At 37.5% G+C, this 20,385-nt stretch overlaps 1 protein-coding gene across 4 annotated transcripts in view; it reads right to left on the reverse strand.

The window, feature by feature from the left end:
• HIVEP3 (HIVEP zinc finger 3) overlaps positions 1–20,385 on the reverse strand; it is a 518,797-nt gene that overhangs the window by 416,999 nt on the left and 81,413 nt on the right. The window lies entirely within an intron of this gene.

The raw sequence follows: 20,385 nt of genomic DNA on the forward strand, positions 1-20,385 counted from the left end.
TGGTGCGTGCCTATAATCCCAGCTACTCAGGAGGCTGAGGCAGGAGAATTGCCTGAACCCAGGAGGCGGAGGTTGCGGTGAGCCGAGATCGTGCCATTGCACTCCAGCCTGGGTAACAAGAGCGAAAATCTAAAAAAAAAAAAAAAAAAAAAGAATGACACAGAAATAATGCACCCTTCTCAGTGCATTAAACTGAGGAAAGGAGACATGCTGTTAATATATCTTGTTGGCTGGACAAGGTGGCTCACATCTGTAATCCCAGAACTTTGGGAGGCTGAGGCAGGAGCATTGCTTGAGCCCAGGAGTTTGAGACCAGCCTGAGCAACTTAGTGAGACCCCATATTATACCTTGGTTAAGGTGGTATCTGCCAGGTTTTTCCACTATGGAGTTACTATTTTTCCCTTTGTAATTGATATTTGGGAGTCTCAAATACTTTGAGACTATGAAAATGCCATGTTTCTCAAGATTATACCCATTAGTTTAACAGCTATCAGGTGAACTGTCTGCAGCAACTATGACTGCAGTGTTCTAGGGGTGATTTTCTATTTCCCTCATTCCTCTCTGCTTATTCATTGAAATTCTTCTGTAAGGAAGAGTCGTCCTTTATCCCCATCAAATAATCAATTTATTCAACTTTTATTTTTATCAACACAGACTCATGGACAGTTATTTTATTCTTCTAGTTATAATCCAATATATCCTTACTTATTTTTTTTTCTTACCCAAAGAGCTTTTTCAGGTTAGTTCCTGTACTCTGTACATTCCCATTGTTGTTGTTGTTGTTGTTTAGCATTCTTACTTTCTAGCACCAGAAGATGCTCCAGGCTCATCTTGTAGTTTTCCTACCCAGTTCTGGAGTCCATGTTTCCAGGGAATCCTGGCTCCTTTTATTAAATAATAGCATTTAGAGACCAAGATCTGGGAACTTGATGTGCTCACTGCTACTGGAATGCCACTGCTTTTAGGCCATCTCATTAGACAGAGATAGAAAACGTACGTATCTGTATTTATCCATGAATACACACCTATATTTCTGTATCTATCAGTGTATATGTGTGAGTGTATGTGTATGTGTGTTTATGTGTGTGTGTGTGTGTGTGTGTGTGTATGTATAAACATGTTAATACTGATACCTCTGACTCTAATCAAACACCATGGATTCATTTACTTCATCATTCTGCTTTGCTTATTAGTAACTTCTTTTTCAGTCAGACACCTCAGTCTTATTATCAATAATACATTTGCTTATTTGTTCATTCCTAGTATACATGTAAAATAGTTTCAGAATTGCTAATGCATATCCCTGTGAAGGACAAATTTATCATGTAAAGTACAATGTCTGTGTATAGTTCTTTTTGCCTTTAGCCTTACAGGATTCCAAAGTTACTTAGGTCAGCTCCCTTCTTCCTCACCCTCTTCAGTAAGATTATGTCATACATGTGCAATGCAGTTAGATTCATTTGTCATATTCTGCATTACACCTTGGGTTCCTCGGTGTCCTAATTTTGTTCTTAATTTGCACACAGCAAAATTTACACTTTATGGCATACAGATATATGGGTTTTGACAAATATATAGAGTTTTGTAGTCACCAGTACAGTACCACATAAAGCAGTTTCATCAGCCGCAATGCTGCTCCCTTGCAGTCAACCTCAACTCAAAGACCCAACCCTTGGCAATTCATTTTCCATAGCTGTAGTTTCACCTTTTCTAAAGTATCCTATGGAAAAGTAAAATATGAACCTTTTGGATCTGGATTCTTTCACTTAGCAAAATGGATTTAAGATTCATCCATGATGTTGCATGAATCAATCCTTGTTCCTTTTTAAACATGAATAGTATTTCATTTTATGGGTATATCACTTTCTGTTCACCTGTTGAAGAACATCTCAGTTGTGTCCAGTTTGAGTATTTATGTGTAGAGCTGTTATAAATATTCAGGTATGGGTTCCTAAGTGAACACAAGTTTTCAATCACTTGCGTAAATACCAAGGAGTAGGACTGCTTGTTTATATAATAAGCATATCTTTCATTTTATCAGAAACTGCCAAACTACTTTCCAAAGTGGTTATACCTTTGCGCATTCTTAACAAGAACAAGAAAGAGTCCCAGTGGCTCTGCATCCTTGCCTGCACACACTTAGTGTTGTCAGGCTTGTTTTCTCTTAATTGTAGCTATTCTAACTGATATGCATCATAGTTCATTGTGGTTTTAACTTTTATTTTCCTAACTACAAATAACGTTGAGTGTCTCTTCATATGCTTATTTACCATCATATACTTTCTTTGTTCTTTGTACATATGTTTAAATATTTTTCCCATTTTTTAAATAATATATCTTTTTTTTCTTATTATACTTTAAGTTCTGGAATACATGTGCAGATCTTACAGGACTGTTGCATAGGTACACACATGCCGTGGTGGCTTGCTGCCTCCATCTCCCCATCACCTACATCAGGCATTTCTCTCAGTGTTATCCTTCCCCAACTCCCCACCCCCTGCTGTCCCTTCCCTAGTCCCCCAACCCCCAACAGACCCCTGTGTGTGATGCTCCCCTCCCAGTGCCCACATGTTCTCCTTGTTCAATACCCACCTATGAGTGAGAATATGTGGTGTTTGGTTTTCTGTTCTTGTGTCAATTCGCTGAGAATGATGGTTTTCAGATTCAACCATGTCCCTACAAAGGACATGAACTAATCCTTTTATATGGCTGTATAATATTCCGTGGTGTATATGTGCCACATTTTCCTTATCCAGTCTATCATTGATGGATTTTGGCCATTTTTTATAGAGTTGTTTACTTTCTTGTTGAAGCTTGAAAGTTCTTTACATACTCTGGATACAAGTCCTTCGTTATATATATGATTGCAAATATTTTCTCACAATCTGTGGTTTGTCTTTTTATCCCCTTAACATTGTCTTTCACAGGGCAAAATTTTTATTTCATTAGAGTTCAATTAATTAATGTTTCTTTTATTGATTGTGCTTTTATTTATTTATTTATTTCAGACAGAGTTTCACTCTTGTTGCTCAGGCTGGAGTGCAATGATGCAATCTTGGCTCACCATAACCTCTGCCTCCTGAGTTCAAGTGATTCTCCTGCCTCAGCCTCCCAGGTAGCTGGGATTACAGGCATGTGCCACCACAACCAGCTAATTTTGTACGTTTCTCCATGTTGATCAGGTTGGTCCTGAACTCCTGACCTCAGGTGATCCACCTGCCTCGGCCTCTCAAAGTGCTGGGGTTATAGGCATGAGCCCCCACGCCCAGCCCCGATTGTGTTTTTAATGTTGTATCTAAAAACTCTTTGCCAACCCAAAGGTCATAAACATTTTATTCTATGATTTTTTTCTAGATGTGTTGTAGTTTTATCTGTTACATTTAGATCTATGCTCTCTTTCACTGCGTTATTTTTTAAGGTGTGAGGTATGTGTTGAGGTTTATTTTCTTGCATATCGATATCCAATTGTTCCAACATCATTTGTTGAAAAGACTATCATTTCTTCACCCTTGTCAAAAATGAGTTGATTATATTTGTGTGGGTCTAATTCTGGGCTCTCAATTCTGTCCACTGATTTTTGTATCTATCATTTTGTCAATGCTACACTTCCTTGACTATTAGATAACTCTGTAACAAGCCTTGAAATTGGGTGGTGTCTGAGTACTCCAACTTTGTTCTTTTTCAGATTTGTTTTAATTGGGACAAACTGACATCTTAGCAATATTGAGTCTTCAGATCCATGAATACAGTATGCATCTCTATTTTAGTGTCCTTTAATGGCTTTCACAAGGATCTTCTGGATTTTAGCATACATATCCTGAATAGTATTTTTATTACATTTATACCTAAGAATTTGTGGGTTTGGGTGCTATTGTAAAGGCTATTGCTCTCTAAATTTTAGAGTCCTATGTTCATTGCTAGCATAAAGAAATACAATTGACTTTGTACCTTGCAAACTTACTAAACTCACTTATTAGTCCTAGAAGCTTTTTAATTATCCCTCAGGTTCTTCTACAAAGACAATCAATACATGGAAAGACATTGTATCCTTTCTTTCCTTTTAATCTTTATGTCTTTTTTTTCTTGCCTTATTGTACTATCTAGGACTTTCCATATGAAGTCAGAGAGGAATCAAAAGAGAGAACATCTTGCATTGTTCCTCATATTAAGGGGAAAGTGTTTAGCTTTTCACCAGTAAGTGTATTTTTAGCCACATCCTTTTCTAGATGCCCTTTATGAGGTTAAGGAAGTTGCCTTCTATTCGTAGTTTGCAGAGAGTTTTCATCATGAACAGATGATCAGTTTTTAAAGTACTTTTTGTAAATCTATTGAGAGAATCATGGTTTTTCTCTTCATTTGTTATGTAAATATATTGAATTTCATTGGTTGATTTTCCAGTGTTGAACCAGCCTTGTGGTTTTGTTTTTGTTTTTGCTTTTCTTGGAAGGCTTTTAACTATAACTTCATTTTCTCTAGAAGATATGGGACTATTAAAGATACATATTTTTTCTTGAATGAGTTTTAGTATGTCTGTCCTTCAAGGAATTGGTCCTTTCACCTAAATTGTCAAATTTATGGGCACAGAGTTGTCTGTTGCACTGCCTTATCATTTGAATGTCTGTAGGATCAGGAGTGATGTCCCTTCTTTCATTTCTGATATTGATAATTTGTATCTCCTTTTTTCTTGGTCAGTCTGCCTAGAAGTTTACTAATTTCACTGATCTTTCAAAGAACCAGTTTTTGGTTTGATTGATATGTTCAAATTGCTTTTTTGTTTCAAATGTATTGATTTTTGCTCTTATTATTTCCTTTTTCTTGCTTTAGTTTTAATTTGTTCTTCTTTATCTAGTTTTTTTCTTTTAGGGTGGATGCTTATATTACTGATTGGAGATCTTTCCTCTTTTGTAGTGTCAGCATTTAACTCTATATATTTCCATCTATATACTACTTTAGCTTCATTTCCCATATTGTGATATGTTGTATTTCCCTTTCCATTCTGTTCAAAATGCTTTTTTTTAATTGCCTTAAGACTTCCTCTGACATATGGTTTATTTAGATATGTGTTGTTTTATTTCCATACATTTCAAGATTTTCCACTTATCTTTTTCTTATTGATTTTTGGCTTCATTCCATTATAGTTCATGACTATTCCTTCCATGATTTCTAGTCTTTTAAGTTTGCTTTGTGGCCCAGAATAAAGTATCTTTTGGAGAATGTTTCATATGAACTTTAGAAAGAAGTGTTGTTGTGTGACGTATTCTATAAATATCAACTACATCAAGTTGGTTGACAATGTTGCTCAGGTCATCTATATTCTTGGCAATTTTCTTTCTATTTGTTCTGTCATTTACTGAGAAAGAAGCACTGAAGTTTTCAACTGTAATTGTGAAATTATCTATTTCACTTTTTTATTCTATCAGCTTTTGCATCATGTATTTTGAAACTCTGTTGTTAGGTATATACAAATTTAGTACTGTTATGTCTTCTTGGATAATTAAGCCCTTTATAATTATTTAATGTCCCTTTTTATCCCAGATAATAATACTATTCTAAAAGTCCATTTTGTCTGATATTACTATACAGACTTCAGCTTTATTTTGATTAGTGTTTGCACAGCATATCTTTTTCTATTCTATTACTTTTAACCTGTCTTTATATCTACAGTCGGTTTCCTATCACTGAGTCCTAAAGCAGTAGCCTTTCCAGTGATCCCATTCCTCCCCTGGGTCACTTCTGAATCCAGAATGTATACCCATTCTTTCCCCAGGAGCCAAGATTTTTTTTCCCCTGTTCCCTCATCTCAGATGTAATGCGATTTCACCAGTACCCTAAGAGGGATAATATTTGTTCCTTTCTACATACATGTCACACTAATTAAGGCTTCTGTTCATAGGGGAGGTAGGGGAGAAGGATCAAGGTAGAATTTCTCACCAGTCTCATAACAGTTTCTTTTCCTCTCCTCCAACGATTCACTACAGAGCAGATGTTCTGTATAGTTGGGGCCAGGCACAGTGGTGCATGCCAGTAATCCCAGCACGTTGGGAGACCAAGGCGGGCAGATCATGAGGTCAAGACATTAAGACCATCCTGGCCAACACAGTGAAACCCTGTCTCTACTAAAAATACAAAACTTAGCTGGGCATGGTGGCGCATGCCTATGGTCCCAACTACTCAAGGAGGCTGAGACAGAAGAATCACTTGAACCCAGGAGGCGGAGGTTGCAGTTAGCTGAGATTGCACCACTGCACTCCAGCCTGGTGACAGAGCGAGTCTCCATCTCAAGAAAAAAAAAAAGAAAGAAAGAAAGAAAAGAAAGGAAAGTATATAGTTGGTTCTTAATTTTTTATACAATCTGACAATCTCTATCTTTTAACTGGTATTTTTAGATCATTTATGTTTAATGTGATTATTGATATGGTTAAATTAAAATCTATTTTGCTAGTTGTTTTTGTTGTTGTTGTAGTTCCTTCTGTTGTTTCTTCTTTTCTTTTCTTTTTCTACCTTCTCTTGTTAGCCTGGTTTGGGGGTGTAAGGAGGAAATGGTTTCTATTGTTCTGATTAAGCTGTGATCTTAGGCAAGTACTATATCACTGAGTCCTGAAGCAGCAGCCTTTCCAGTGATCCCTCCCCTGGGTCACTTCTGAATCCAGAATGTATACCCATCCTTTCCCCAGGAGTCAAGATTTTTTTTCCCTGTTCCCTTATCTCAGATATAATGAGATTTCACCAGTACCCTGAGAGTGATAATATTTGTTCCCTTCTACATACATGTCACACTAATTAAGGCTTCTGTTCATAGGGATGGTAGGGGAGAAGGGTCAAGGCAGAATTTCTCACCCATCTCATAACAGTTTCTTTTCCTCTCCTCCAACGGTTCACTATGAGGCAGATGTTCTACAGACTCTCTCAATCATTCCTGTGAACCTTGTGATGGGGTTCCTGGAGAAATGCATGTAAGTAAGTGTGGATCTCCTTTTATTTATCACTCCTAGGGCTTTACCCTCTTCTACTAGAGGGCATTAAGCCAGATACCACCTATTCAACAATTACCTTAGCTGAAATCATACAGGTATGTTTCTTGCTCAGGTAAGTCAGAGCTCATATCTCATTTCTCCCTGAATATACCTATCTCTTCCTAGATTTTGGGCCTGCTGGTTACCCAGCAACCATAGGACTCCAATGAGCTCAAGAAAAGTTGTGAACTTGCTATTGGTAAAGTTTTTTTTTTTCGTTATTAAGTTTAGGAACAATTCTTTCCAGCATTCTACACATTTGAGAAGAAACTAGAATACTACTTCTTATAGGTACTTCTGAACTTTTGCAACAACAAACAGAAGAAGGTATAGTAGTTGGTGAGGGTAATCACTATCCTCTTTGAAACTTGCTTAAAGAGCTTTAGGAATGACAGATGTTCCAAAAACACCTCTATCTGTTGTTTTTGAGAAATGTAAGATATAGGGGGAAAAAATCCTATAGGATTTAGTAAAGTACAAATAATGCACAATTTTTCAAAAAGTGGAGGGCAGAATCTGCATAAACTATCAGTTATAATCCAGGACAACTGTCTTACTGAAAGCACCTGCCAGCCTGCAATTGCCTGGCAAAGAATATGATGCCACACAGTAAACACTATGGATAGTAAAGAATAAAATAACTCTAGAGGCTTTGTAGACCATTTAATTTCAGAATTTTTCATACATGTCACTATTTAATGAGAAATATGACAGGCAACTAGTTACTCAAAATTAGGCCAATGACAAAAATATTATACTTAAGTTTTATTATCTATTCTAGTTTTCCCAAAATTAAGTCCTATCATTAATCATTAACTACTTCATATATTATTATTATTAAAAATAATGACAATGAAACAACTACAATTTAGTGACCACTCACTACTAGCTGAGCCAAAGAGTATGCTTGGCTAATAGCGAACACGTTTTTATTTCATCTTCACAACTCATTGAGAGAAGTGGCAACTCAGAGGGATTAAGAAACGTGTCTAATCCACAGAATTAACATATGCTAGAACTAGAATTCAATCCCAGGCCAGATTTTAAAGTCTTTACTCTCAGCTTCTGAGCCAGGCTATCCCAGATGATGTTAATTATTTCCTGTGGCCCACTGAGTATTTCCTGCTGTCATTTACAATGCTGGAAAGGGTCCATTCTTGCATAAGAACACAAAAGCATCAGAAATGCCTTATTGGCTGAGTCAAGTTGTCCAGGCACGAGGACATTCAGTTTTGGAATGGCAACAAGGGATTATTTATTGAGTGAACATGACAACTGACCTTTCTGATATTGGTTTGCAAAGAGGGCATAATTGTCCTCCATGTTTTCTAAATCTCTCTCTCTCTCTCTCTCTCTCTCTCTCTCTCTCTCTCTCTGTGTGTGTGTGTGTGTGTGTGTGTGTATGTGTGTGTGTATACATATGTATGTAAATATGTGTGTTTGTGTAAAATATTCTTTTCTTTCCTGTAATACTGCATTATCTAGCAATTTAGTCTTCTTGAAATTTTACACGTATATGTAAAATGTGTGTGTGTCTATATATATATATATATATATATATATATAATATATATATATATATACACACATAAAATAAACCACAACTAACTCTAAGAATCAACAGCCCTCTGTAAGATTTCTACCATTTCTCATGAGGAAACATAGTGTGATATTCTAAGATCATCTTAGATACCCAGAGCATAGCAACAGCACAGCAATGAGTTTCAAAGACAACGATGTGAACAGCTACTGTTAAATCTTCAGTTAGGGAGTTGAGCTATACTCAAGTATATTTCACCTAACCTAAACAAACCTGTGTAAAATAAGATAGCAGACTACATAGGAAAGACAGTTAACAAGTGATAGCAATTACCTGCAAAGTAAAGAGGAAGAGTGCTGCAAAGAGAAGTCGTCAATTTGGGAAATTCAGGTCAAGGGTAAATGTAAATCAGTCTTTGTCACCCCAGGATGGAGGGTCACCTGCCAGAATTTCTGAACTATAATACAAAACAATCACTAATGCTTCCCAACCTTTTGCAAGTCAGGATACACACAGAAAATGAATCTACTCAGATGACACATGGAGGAAAACAGCAAGAGGCGACTGATCCAGGGTCTCTGTCACCCCTCAAGCCCAACCTGGCTTCCCTGAGAGGTAGAGATGGAGGGATCATATTCCCACACGCCTGTAATCCATTCACAACACACCAGTGAGCTTCTGTCCACAAGGAGGAAAGCTCTGCAATAACTTGTGTCAACAAGAAGGAGTTCCATTATGTTTGGTCTACCCCACTTAAGAAGGTGGGAAAATATGAAATACCACAGAGTAATATTTCCATCAAAAGTAGTTAAATGTTAAAACATTTTGATGCTTAAAGGGCAAGCTTCAGTTAGAAAAAGTAACTCTTGGAATGCCTCATTTCCTGATGCAGAAATACCAGGTGTGAATACTCTTTTATTGGGGTTCAAGGTGTATCTATCAAATCATTCTGTTGTCTCAAGGTAGTTGTGAAGTCTGAATTAACTATATCAGTACCCACGATGGTTTTAAAGTATTGCATTGTATTGGATGACCATATGCTCTTATGATGGGACACACTTGGAATTAAAGAGAGTTCTATTAATAATCACACTATAATAACTGGTATAAGCTAGGCCAGTCCTAGGAAAACCAAGATATTTGGTCACCCTAGTATTAGGTCATTCCCCCATTTTGTCCTAACTTTTCTACAACAAAGAAAGCTGTTTATATTCTTCATTAAAAGCATAAATAAAAATAAAACAGTGCATGCTAGTAGCAATAAACTAAAAACTGAAAGCTAGAAAACAGAAAATAAAAGTGGTACCATTTATAACCTGTGGAATCATTCTTTCCAGAGATAACCTCCATTAACAGTCTTCTTTCCAGTCCTCTCCATGTGGGGAGACTGATCCCCAACATTATTACCAAAAGTCAGATAAATGAATACTGGGTGGACAAAAATAATAAATATATACTCTATACACAGAGTTCACATAGAGCCCACCCTTCTCCTGTAGTCCTGGGGTACAGCATGTGATTTGGGTCTAAACCACTGGGCACAACACTTTCTTTCTGGGCACTATGTTGGTACAAGGCAGGACTCTTGGAGCCAGTGACACACAAAGAAACTTTTGTTCAGACTTCCAGAAAAACAATCTAGGTAATTATCAAATTGAAATGGTCAGGATCTAAGGCCTTGACCTGCACTGTCCAAAACAGTAGCCACTAGCTCTTGTAGCACCGTGTAGCTCAATATGTCACCACTGAGCACCTGATATGTGACCAGTACAAAGATGTGACGTAAGTACAAAAGACACACTGCATTTTAAAAGCTTAGAAGGAAAAAGGAATGTAAAATATCTCACCAATAATTTTTATTTTGATTACATGCTGAAGTGATGATGCATATGGCTCACATTCTATCACTATTGGACGGTGTCAGTCTAAACATTTAAACCATTGATAAAGCCAGGCCTGAGGGTATCCCTGGTCATGAACATTTCAGATATGTAAACTAATAAATACCTATTTTGCTTAAGAAAGTTCTGATTAGGCATTCTAGCACTTGCAACTGAGAATCCTAACTGGTACATTGTATACACAGAGTCATACCATACATTCAAGACTGAACAACCAATCATGAGCACTTGTTCATGCCAGACCCTTAATAGTAGTGTGCCCAGATCTGAACAAAGTATTCCATGTGTGGACAAATCAACCATTTTTAAAAATCTGTTAACACCACTGTATGTGTCCACGACGTGGCACCAGCTTTCTCTCAGGTCTTCCAGTGACACAGTCACCTTCTCTTGGCCTTTGCACATACTTTACTTTCTGCATGGAACGTGCTTTCCTCTCTTTCAGTTACCTGGCTCCCTCTCATTACTCAGGACGCAATTTAAATGCTACCTCCTCAGAGCTGAGTTTCCTGACCACTCCATTTTGAGTAGGTCACACTGATATTGTCTCTCATAGCACCGCATCTTCTCTATATGGCATGGACCAAAATATGTATTAACCTCTGTAGAAGGATGTTAACACCTACCTTCTCCTTCCCCACCATATCATACCCAGCATTGATGCAGAAACCATGTCTATATGGTTCACCCATTTGTTCCCAGCACCTGGAACAGTACCTAACACATAGTAACTGCTCAGTCAACATCTACTGAATGCCAGGAATGAGTGTTAAAGAGTACAGGAGAAGGAGGAAGATCAGGCGAAGATGAAGTAATGTGGTAAGGGAACCAAGATAATTCAGTGTAACCAAGCCACTGATGAGTGTTGATTAATGCCATCTAGAACAATCAAAAAGAAAGTAAGGATGAGAACTGACAGGAAGAGTAAGTCCAAAATGGAAGGATTTGAGCAGTTAGTGGTTCCCTAGACCTTCCTCCAGGCATAAAAGTAAATGGTCAGAGATGCAAATGATGAAGCCTGCAGTTCCAATGCATTTCAGAACTTCACACAGTGAAAATTCTGCTGAAGATTTTGCTTTCTGTTAGTGACAGTCTGGTTCTTAGGCTCATTCTCATAACTTAAATACATAAATACGGGGGAATCTGATTCCCACTCTAAGAATTTTCGTTAGACTCTGCTCAAAGGCAAGCTAATATTCTTTGACCTCTGCACTGTGAAGCTTCTCAGGAGCCTGATTGAAATGCTGCTTTTCATATCAAAGCCATCCTTTCTGAACTTCATCAAATATCTAGATCCCTTCTACTTTCCTCTTCACATTCTTGTTCTCACATGCAATCTTTACCACTACCCTGCTTGTTTACCTCAGCCTATCTCATACTCCAGAGGGAGCAATAAGGGTTTTCACTAAAACCCTTTAGGATTGATATATGATAGCCTCTAATTATTCCTCTGGAGATAAGGCCTCTCTTTAAATGAGAATGGCTCACTTTTTATTTTACTGTGATACATATTTTTAATTCATTTGTTTTATAATGGAAAGTTGATCAATACAAAATAATTCATAAACCAAGAACCCAATTTAAGATCTAGAATTTTATTTTGGAAGCCTTCTGTATGCCCCTCTTTTGTTTCACTTCAATTTTTAAGGTATGCAAACCACTTTGTTAGTGAACTCCACAATTTGGAAATAAAGGGGTTAGAACCTTAGAATTTAGAGATGTGGTGCTGTCCACCACACAGGTGCTGATAAGTCTCTGGAAAGGTGGGAGAGCCACCACCGTTTCTTAGAGGAAAGAGGAAAGTGCTTAGTCCTTTTTCTTCTTTTTATTTTTCTCTCTCCTCCTTTGATCTCTCTTCCTTCCTCCTTTTTAAAAATTACTATACCTCTTCTCTTTGCTGGTAAGACCAGGGAAGTTGACAGAGCTCCACAATTCTGTCTCCTTTTTCTAACAGGTGGTTTCCATTAGGGCTTACCAGCTATTTACTCTGAACAAAATCAAACATGCATTGAAAAAGTAAACATCAAGATCATAGAATTGGCAGCCGTTTATTTATTACATGCATACAAAGATTCTATAGCTGGAAAATAACTGAAAAATAATTAAATCAATCTTCTTGTTTTAGACCTAAGGAAACCAAGACACGGGACTTGTCTGAGGTTATTAAGCTAAATATATGTCTTCAGTCTCCAAATCATTGTTTTATTTTTCATTTTTATTTTTATTTTTATTTATTTCCCAGTTTTCAATTCTCATTATTAATATATTTTCATTATTGATAATTTGATCACATTATTGATTATTTTACTCTAGTCTGAGGCAGCTAGCCTTAGGCTATTAGTATTTTCATTTAGCAATATTAATAAAAATGATTTTGAACCATACATAAAGGACATACTCACCTTCATATAAAATACTTTGCTTTATTTATAAAAGCATTTATGTCAGAAGTCACTAAATATTCAATAACATTTTTCTAATATCCTGACATTCTTTGCCTCATATTATTTCTACTTCTAATGAAATATATAATTGAGCTGAATGTTAAAAAATATAGATACTTCAGGATACTTCTAAATGGTGAGTGAAAGTCCTTATTTGTCATATCAGGAATCTACAGATTGCTAACATTCAATTAGTTAATCAAAAATCCCAAGTGCCCACTAGGTGCCCAGCACTGTTCCAGGCATTCTTCTTATGCACCTTCTTTAAGAGGAAAATGTTTAAATGTCAGGTTTTCAAGAATCTTTGCATGTATATATGTATTTGCTTATTTATTTTATTCAATAAATTTTATTTCTATTATTCTCAAGGCACTATGCTAGACACTATGAGAAGTAAAATGAACTCTTAAAGAACATACCATCAAGAAAGAGAGAAAAATGTTTACATTAATATCTACAATATGTGGCTTAGGAGAGTGATCCCAAACACAAATGCCCACAGAGGTCAGGGAGCCAGTGTAAATGCATGAAACAAGCTATGTATAAGGCAACAGGGAATGGGAAAGTGATGGGGAGCTATAACATGAACATTCCTTCTAAAGAAAAAATTGAGAATGAAAGGAGAGAATTGAGGGGATGGGGAGAGTGAGAGAGTGCGAGTATAACAGGAGAGCATGAACAGAGAGGATAAAGAGAGAAGCAGGTAGAGAAGAGAGAAGGGAAGGCCTGGAGGAAAGGGAGGGAGGGGGGAAGAAAGAGAGAGAACATGAACACTTCTTCAGGTAGAAGAGGAAAACCAGCAGAGTATGGTGTCCCAAAAACCACAGAGGGAACACTTCAAGATGGTCAAATATGTCAAATTTTGCTGAAAGTATCTATTGGATTTGACATTATTGAGGTCACTGACAACCTTAAGAACAGTTTCCAGGCTGTGGTGAGTTGGAGGCCAGGCTGAAATGTACTGAAAAGTGAATGGAAGGCAGACAGCATGAAGGCAACTATTTCCGGAAGTTTTACTGTGGAGGGAAGCAAAGGAATGGGGCAGTGGGTAGAATAGGCAAAGCAGTCAAGGAAGAGGTGGTTTCTATAAAGATGGTTGATGTCATCAGGTTTGTTTACTGATAGGAATGTTCCAGAAAAGTGGGAGCCATTGATGGCACTGGAAGAGGATGGCCAAGGAGCCTATCCTAGAGAAGGGGGATGGAATCCAGGCACACATAGGAAGAGTGGTCTTTGATCTAGGGAAGGACATTTCCTCCATCACACTACAGAGAAGGAAAGGGGGTGTAAATGCCAGCATGGTGATAAATTTGGTGGTGGAAGTTATGAGGGAATTCTCATCTGATGGCTTCAATTTTCTACATAAAATAGGGAAGGACATGATTTGAGAATAAGCAGGGTGGGTAAGTGAGATTTGCAGAAGGGGAAAAAGTGTGAATTAATACCTTTGCAATTGTACAAGTAAGCCCACTAGAGAAACAGTAGAAAATACAGAGCAGCCGGGCGCGGTGGCTCAAGCCTGTAATCCCAGCACTTTGGGAAGTCGAGGCGGGTGGATCACGAGGTCAAGAGATCGAGACCATCCTGGTCAACATGGTGAAACCCCGTCTCTACTAAAAATACAAAAAATTAGCTGGGCATGGTGGCTTGTGCCTGTAATCCTATTTACTCAGGAGGCTGAGGCAGGAGAATTTCCTGAACCCAGGAGGCGGAGGTTGTGGTGAGCCGAGATCGCGCCATTGCACTCCAGCCTGGGTAACAAGAGTGAAACGAAACTCCGTCTCAAAAAAAAAGAAAAGAAAAGAAAATACAGAGCAACCAGTTATGATCTGGAATTATAAATTTAGGGTACAGCCAGACAGCTATTTTTTTTTAATTTTATCCAGCAAAGTCCAGCTGATCAAAAAGGGCATAGAGAAGCCATGAATTGCCTGCATCTTGAGAAAACATAGTTTCTAAGTCATAGATCTGGGCTGGGGCCTGAACCTCTGCACTTCTAACAAGCTCACAGGTGATCTCTCTGCTACTGGATCGCTGGACCACACTTTCAGCGACAAGTGTAATCCATCAATTTCCTTTGTCATTCTTTTCTCAAGTATTTCAGTAGGGGACACAGCAGATCTGTCACCTCTAAGTCTGCAAATAATAATAATATTAATAAAAATTAAAACTTCAAAAATAACAAAAAAGGGAGGAAGGACATAGAGAAAGAAGATGATTTGGTTTATCCAACTGTGGCTATGTTAGAAATATATTTTCTTGCCCCCTTCTCATCTACATTTCCAGCTTTGGCAGTCTCATGCAATCTCACAACTTCAGCCACCATCTTTATGTGGATTATGATGTCTTTCTTAGATCCAAAGGCAAATTAACACATTCATTTGAGCAACTCAAATGATAATCTGTCACGTATGTTTGCTCTCCTTGATCTTTTCATCCTTTGATTCTTCTCATTCTCATTGGCCTCTACATTTAAAGGTTGTTAAGGCCCACCAATTTATCCCTAAAATACCAGGAATTTCTGTGGATACAAATTAGAACTACACCAAGAAACCATTTCCCCTTATCAGATATGCAAAAATCCAAAAGTTTGATGACATGCTTTACTGGCATGACTGTGAAGAATCAGAGACTTGCATGCATTGTTAGCAAGAATGCAGAATGGTATAACCCCTATGGAATTTTTTTTGCAATGTATGGCAAAATTACCTAAGTCCTTTAAGCTAGGAATCTATCCCAAAGACACACTAACAATATATCAAATGATACAGTCACAAAGCTATTTATCAAAACACAATTTCTAACAGTAAATAACTGAAAACAACCCCCAAATGTCCATCAATAGGGGACTAGTTTAATAAACTATGACATATTCATAAAATTGAGAATTATAAGAATAATTCTCAGACACAGAAGAGTGAGGAAAATCTCTATATATTGATATGAAGGAATGTAAATGAAAATACAAAATTCAGAAGAATGCACATAATATGCTACTTTTTCAGAATAAAGAGGAAGATCAATACATATACACATTTGCTTATATTTTCAAAAAGAAGAATGAAAAGATAACCAAAAATTAAAAATAAATTACCGATAGAAGAAAGGAAAGAACAATGGGAAGGGGATTTAGGTGGAAGCTAGATCTCTTTGACTGTAACATATTTATAGCTTTAATTTCAAAAGCATGTAAATGTTTTACATATTTTTTAAAAAATTAGAAAAGAAGCAGATTAATCCATAAAAATCAAAACAATCTGAAATCCTCAGTGGCTTTCCACCACCTACCTCGAGTCCAAATTCCTAGGCCTGGACTCAATGCTCCCTTTAGTCTGCCTGGCCATATATTTCCACTTCACTCCCTGAGGCCCCTTCCCCATCTTCTCTGTGTACAGACAAACTATTAGCATTACCTGTGTGCCTAATTTATTTTGCCAGCTAGACCATACCTCTTTGAGGATGGAATTTACCTCTGACACATTTTTGAAGCCTAAAATTCTCAATATCTAGAGTTGTTATCGTAACATAAATTAGTACAATTACAGCATCTGAAAGTTATTGGCAGGAAATTTTACATTTATTCTGAAGATTTCAAGGAAGCCATAGCTTTTTGATAATATGTAAAATATCTGGCTAAAGAGTGACTTTCTAGTTACAAAACAGAGACAATAATTGACACAATCTGATATCCATTAGCAGATGAATGTATAAATAAAATGTGGTATATTCACAAAATGGAATATTATTCAGCCTTAAAAAGGAAGGAAATTCTGACACATGCTACTACATACATGAACCTTGAAGACAGTGTGCTGAGTTAAATAAGTTAGTCACAAAACAGCAAATATTGTATGATCCCACTTATATGAGGTTCCTAAGTAATAAAATTCATAGAGACATAAAGTGGAATGATGGCTGCCAGGGACTGGGCAGCAGGTGGGAAGAAGTAGGAGTTATTGTTTGATAAGCACAGCTTTAATTTTGTAAGATATAAAATGTTCTGGAGAAGGATAGCGCTGGGTTGCACAATGAAGGTACTAAATGCCACTGAACTGTATGCTTAACAATAGTTAAAAAGATAAATTTTGTCATGTGTATTTTGCCAAATTAAAAAAAAAATTTAAACAAAGAATACAAGACATTTGGGAATACCTTTTAATATTGACTCCTTTTATTAATGTAACAAAGTTTTAACCAAGGCTATCCTCTCCAGAGCCATTAAGGATCACCTAGGGAAGAGATGGCTTTTTGCTTAGAACATGGTACCATGCTCTCCTCCCTGGCAGCCCCAAGAGTATTTCCAACAGAAACATTCTTCTCTGGGAACACTTTGCACCTTGGGCTTTGTATAACCACAAGTTACACATTGGTGATTAACTTAAGAGGTGTTTTAAGATTCTGAAGCTTGTTCCTAATCAAAGCTTTGTATTGGCACGGATCCATAATAATTGCATTTGTGCTTCTGAGTAGAATGCTCTATCCTATTCATGCCTTCCCACAGGAAAAATCACTATGGTATGAGCTACTGCCACTTGGGAATAATTTACCTTTGACTCAGTTTTAAAACTTTGCACTTTGTACTCCATTAATATAACATGTAAATAATAGGGGATACTACATGAGGACAGCAAAGAGGTATGTGGGAACTCTCTCTGTACTTTCAGATCAATAATTTGTATACCTCATACTGCTCTAAAAACATACGGCCTATTGATTTAAAAAAATAAAACTTTGCATCTTAAATTCTTTGAGTTGCTGTTATAGCAAATGGTATTACTGGTCCTTATAAGTAAGAATGATACTTTGTTAATAGGGGGATATGTTCTTGTTTAAACATGTAATATAACTGGCCAGAAACTGAAGGCATATTGAGCTAGTCAGTCACCATTCTAACCACATTTGAACTTTAAGAAAGAAAAATAATTCGAATGCAATCCCCTAGTTTCTGCTCCTGACTGTCCTGGAAACCCCCATGTTTCTAACACATAGCTTTGCTTCTATCTTGCCGCTTAGAGAGTATGGAGAGACACATTAAAGTCTTTGACCATAAAAGCAACTAAATACTGAAAGAAGGAGGCATTTGAAATGCCCTTCTAAGAATTATTTAAAACATGGAAAGCAAGCTTACTTTTCTAGCTATGATGCAGTCGCATCTATGTAACTCATGATGATAAGAGTTCATAACATAATGTTTATGGGAAAAGGCCAAAAAGAGAGTACACTGTGTGATCCCATTTATACGAAGAGTAAAACCAGATAAAATAGACTGTGGCAATATAAGCTAAATAGTGGTTACGTTTGATGGGTAGCAGATAATGACGGAGAGAGGGCACAAATAAGATTTCTGGTGTGCTGAAATTGGGAATAATCGCTTCGTATCTTGGTGGAGATGAGAGAACTGTGTTCATTTTATGTAAATTCTATTCTACAAACTGTAAACTTACTATTTGTGCACTTGGTGTATGTTTTAGTTCATTCTCATGTTGCTATGAAGAAATGTCTGAGGCTGAATAATTTATCAAGAAAAGAGGTTTAATTGACCACAGTTCTGCATGGCTGGGGAGGCCTCAATAAACTTACAATCATGGTAGAAGGTACCTCCTCACAGGGCAGCAGGAGAGAGAATGAGTGCCAACAGGGAAAATGCCAGACATTTATAAAACCATTAGATTTCATGAGAACTCACTATCATGAGAACAGCATAGGGGAAACTGCCTTCATGATTCAATTACCTCTCACCAGGTCCCTCTCACAATACATGGGGATTGTGGGGAGTACAATTCAAGACGAGACTGTGGGAGACACAACCAAACCATAACAGTGTGTATGCAATATATCTAATAGTAGATAACCAAGCATGCAGTTAGAAATAAACTATATGGACAACTAGACATTCTCTGACAATGGAGGCAGTGGAACCTGGGCTGGAAGGTTCTGAAGGCAGCTTTCAACTACATTTCACTTGCCATTCCATAGAGCAGCAGCTCTCCTTCAGGGCTATCTTCCCTGAAGACACACTCTCTCTAGCTCACCTGTCTTCTACATCCAATTTGAATTTTGCAACAGATGGTTAAATTTGTTTTACCAATTTAACCCCTAAGTCAACATATTCAAAATCAAAATCTTCATCATCTCTTGCTTCTGACTTCATGAATTTCCTCCCATTCTCTATCACAGATAAGAGGGTGATCAACCTCCCCGATGTTTAGAAATCTCATCCTTGCTGCACCATTATGTGATTCCTAGAAGTCTCTCCAAAGTCTTCCTCAAATTCATGCCCTCTCCTCCAACCACGTTGCTTTCATTTTCTTTTCTTCATTCATTCATTCATTCATTCATTCATTTATTCATTGTGAGATGTGTAGTGCCTGTGAGACCCTTCACATGGGGTTAAGGATCAGCAGAAGCAAGTTACATCTGGTCCCTGATAACCAAAGCCCTTGACTTTCACCAAAGCCTTGACACTCCCAGTTGCTTTCTATGTAGTCTCATGAAGGTTCCCTTCCCACTTCACTCCTCCCTCTGCCCTGCTACCAATTCACAACTCTCTTCTCCAGCACAAATACCCTTTACATGTGTATATGCACATACATGTAAAGGTCATGCACATTATTTAAATAAGCAAGACAAGTTCATTAAAGATAATTTGGAAAATACATAAAGTAACAAAAGGGAAAAAATCCTATTATTCATACTGCTGACACCCAAAGATTGTGTGATATTTTCTTCATTTATTTTTAAATGGCAACCATCTTTTTTAGTATACAAGTCAAATCATTTCCCTCTCTTCTTAGAAGGTGTCAAGTTATTCCACTGCTTATAGGACGAAAGTCCTTCTCATGCACAATCAACTCAAAGCCTTTTTCAGTTTAGGCACAGCTGTCCAGCTGCTTTTCTGGTCTCTTTTCTAGTCACCTGCCTGTCCCCAACCTTGACACATGGGTCCATGACACTGCTCCTGGATATGGGCTGTGGATACTGGGTCTTCTGTGTTCTTGTCTCACATTGTTCCAAAGACCTGCAATGATCTCCCCTGACTTCTTCAGCCTTGAACATCCTACTCACTTTTCAAAACTAGATTCGAATTTCACTTCTATTGTATCCTACTTCTGTGACACTTGTTACAGTGTGCTGTGATTATGAGGGAGGCAGTGGCAGAGCTGTTGATAATACTGACTCTGGAGTCAGACTGCCTGGGTTCAAGTCAGATCTGTGACCTGCTAGCTGTGTGACCTTGGGCCAGTTAATTAATCTGTCTTTGCCTCAGCCTCTTGTATGAGAGGATAAAATGCTAAAACTCTTCTCGGAGTGTTTTCTATGAGGATTAAATGAGATGATCCAGTTAAAGAATAACTCAGCGCAATGCCAGGTACATAATGAGTCCTCAGAACATGTTACTTGGAATTGTCAGACGTTTGCCTATTCCCTCCTAGACTGTGCACATCCCATAAGAAAGATTTCTTACTTGAATCTGTAGCCCACCCCA

Source organism: Saimiri boliviensis, chromosome 11 (genome assembly GCF_048565385.1).
Source record: "Saimiri boliviensis isolate mSaiBol1 chromosome 11, mSaiBol1.pri, whole genome shotgun sequence".
Lineage (NCBI taxonomy): Eukaryota > Metazoa > Chordata > Mammalia > Primates > Cebidae > Saimiri > Saimiri boliviensis.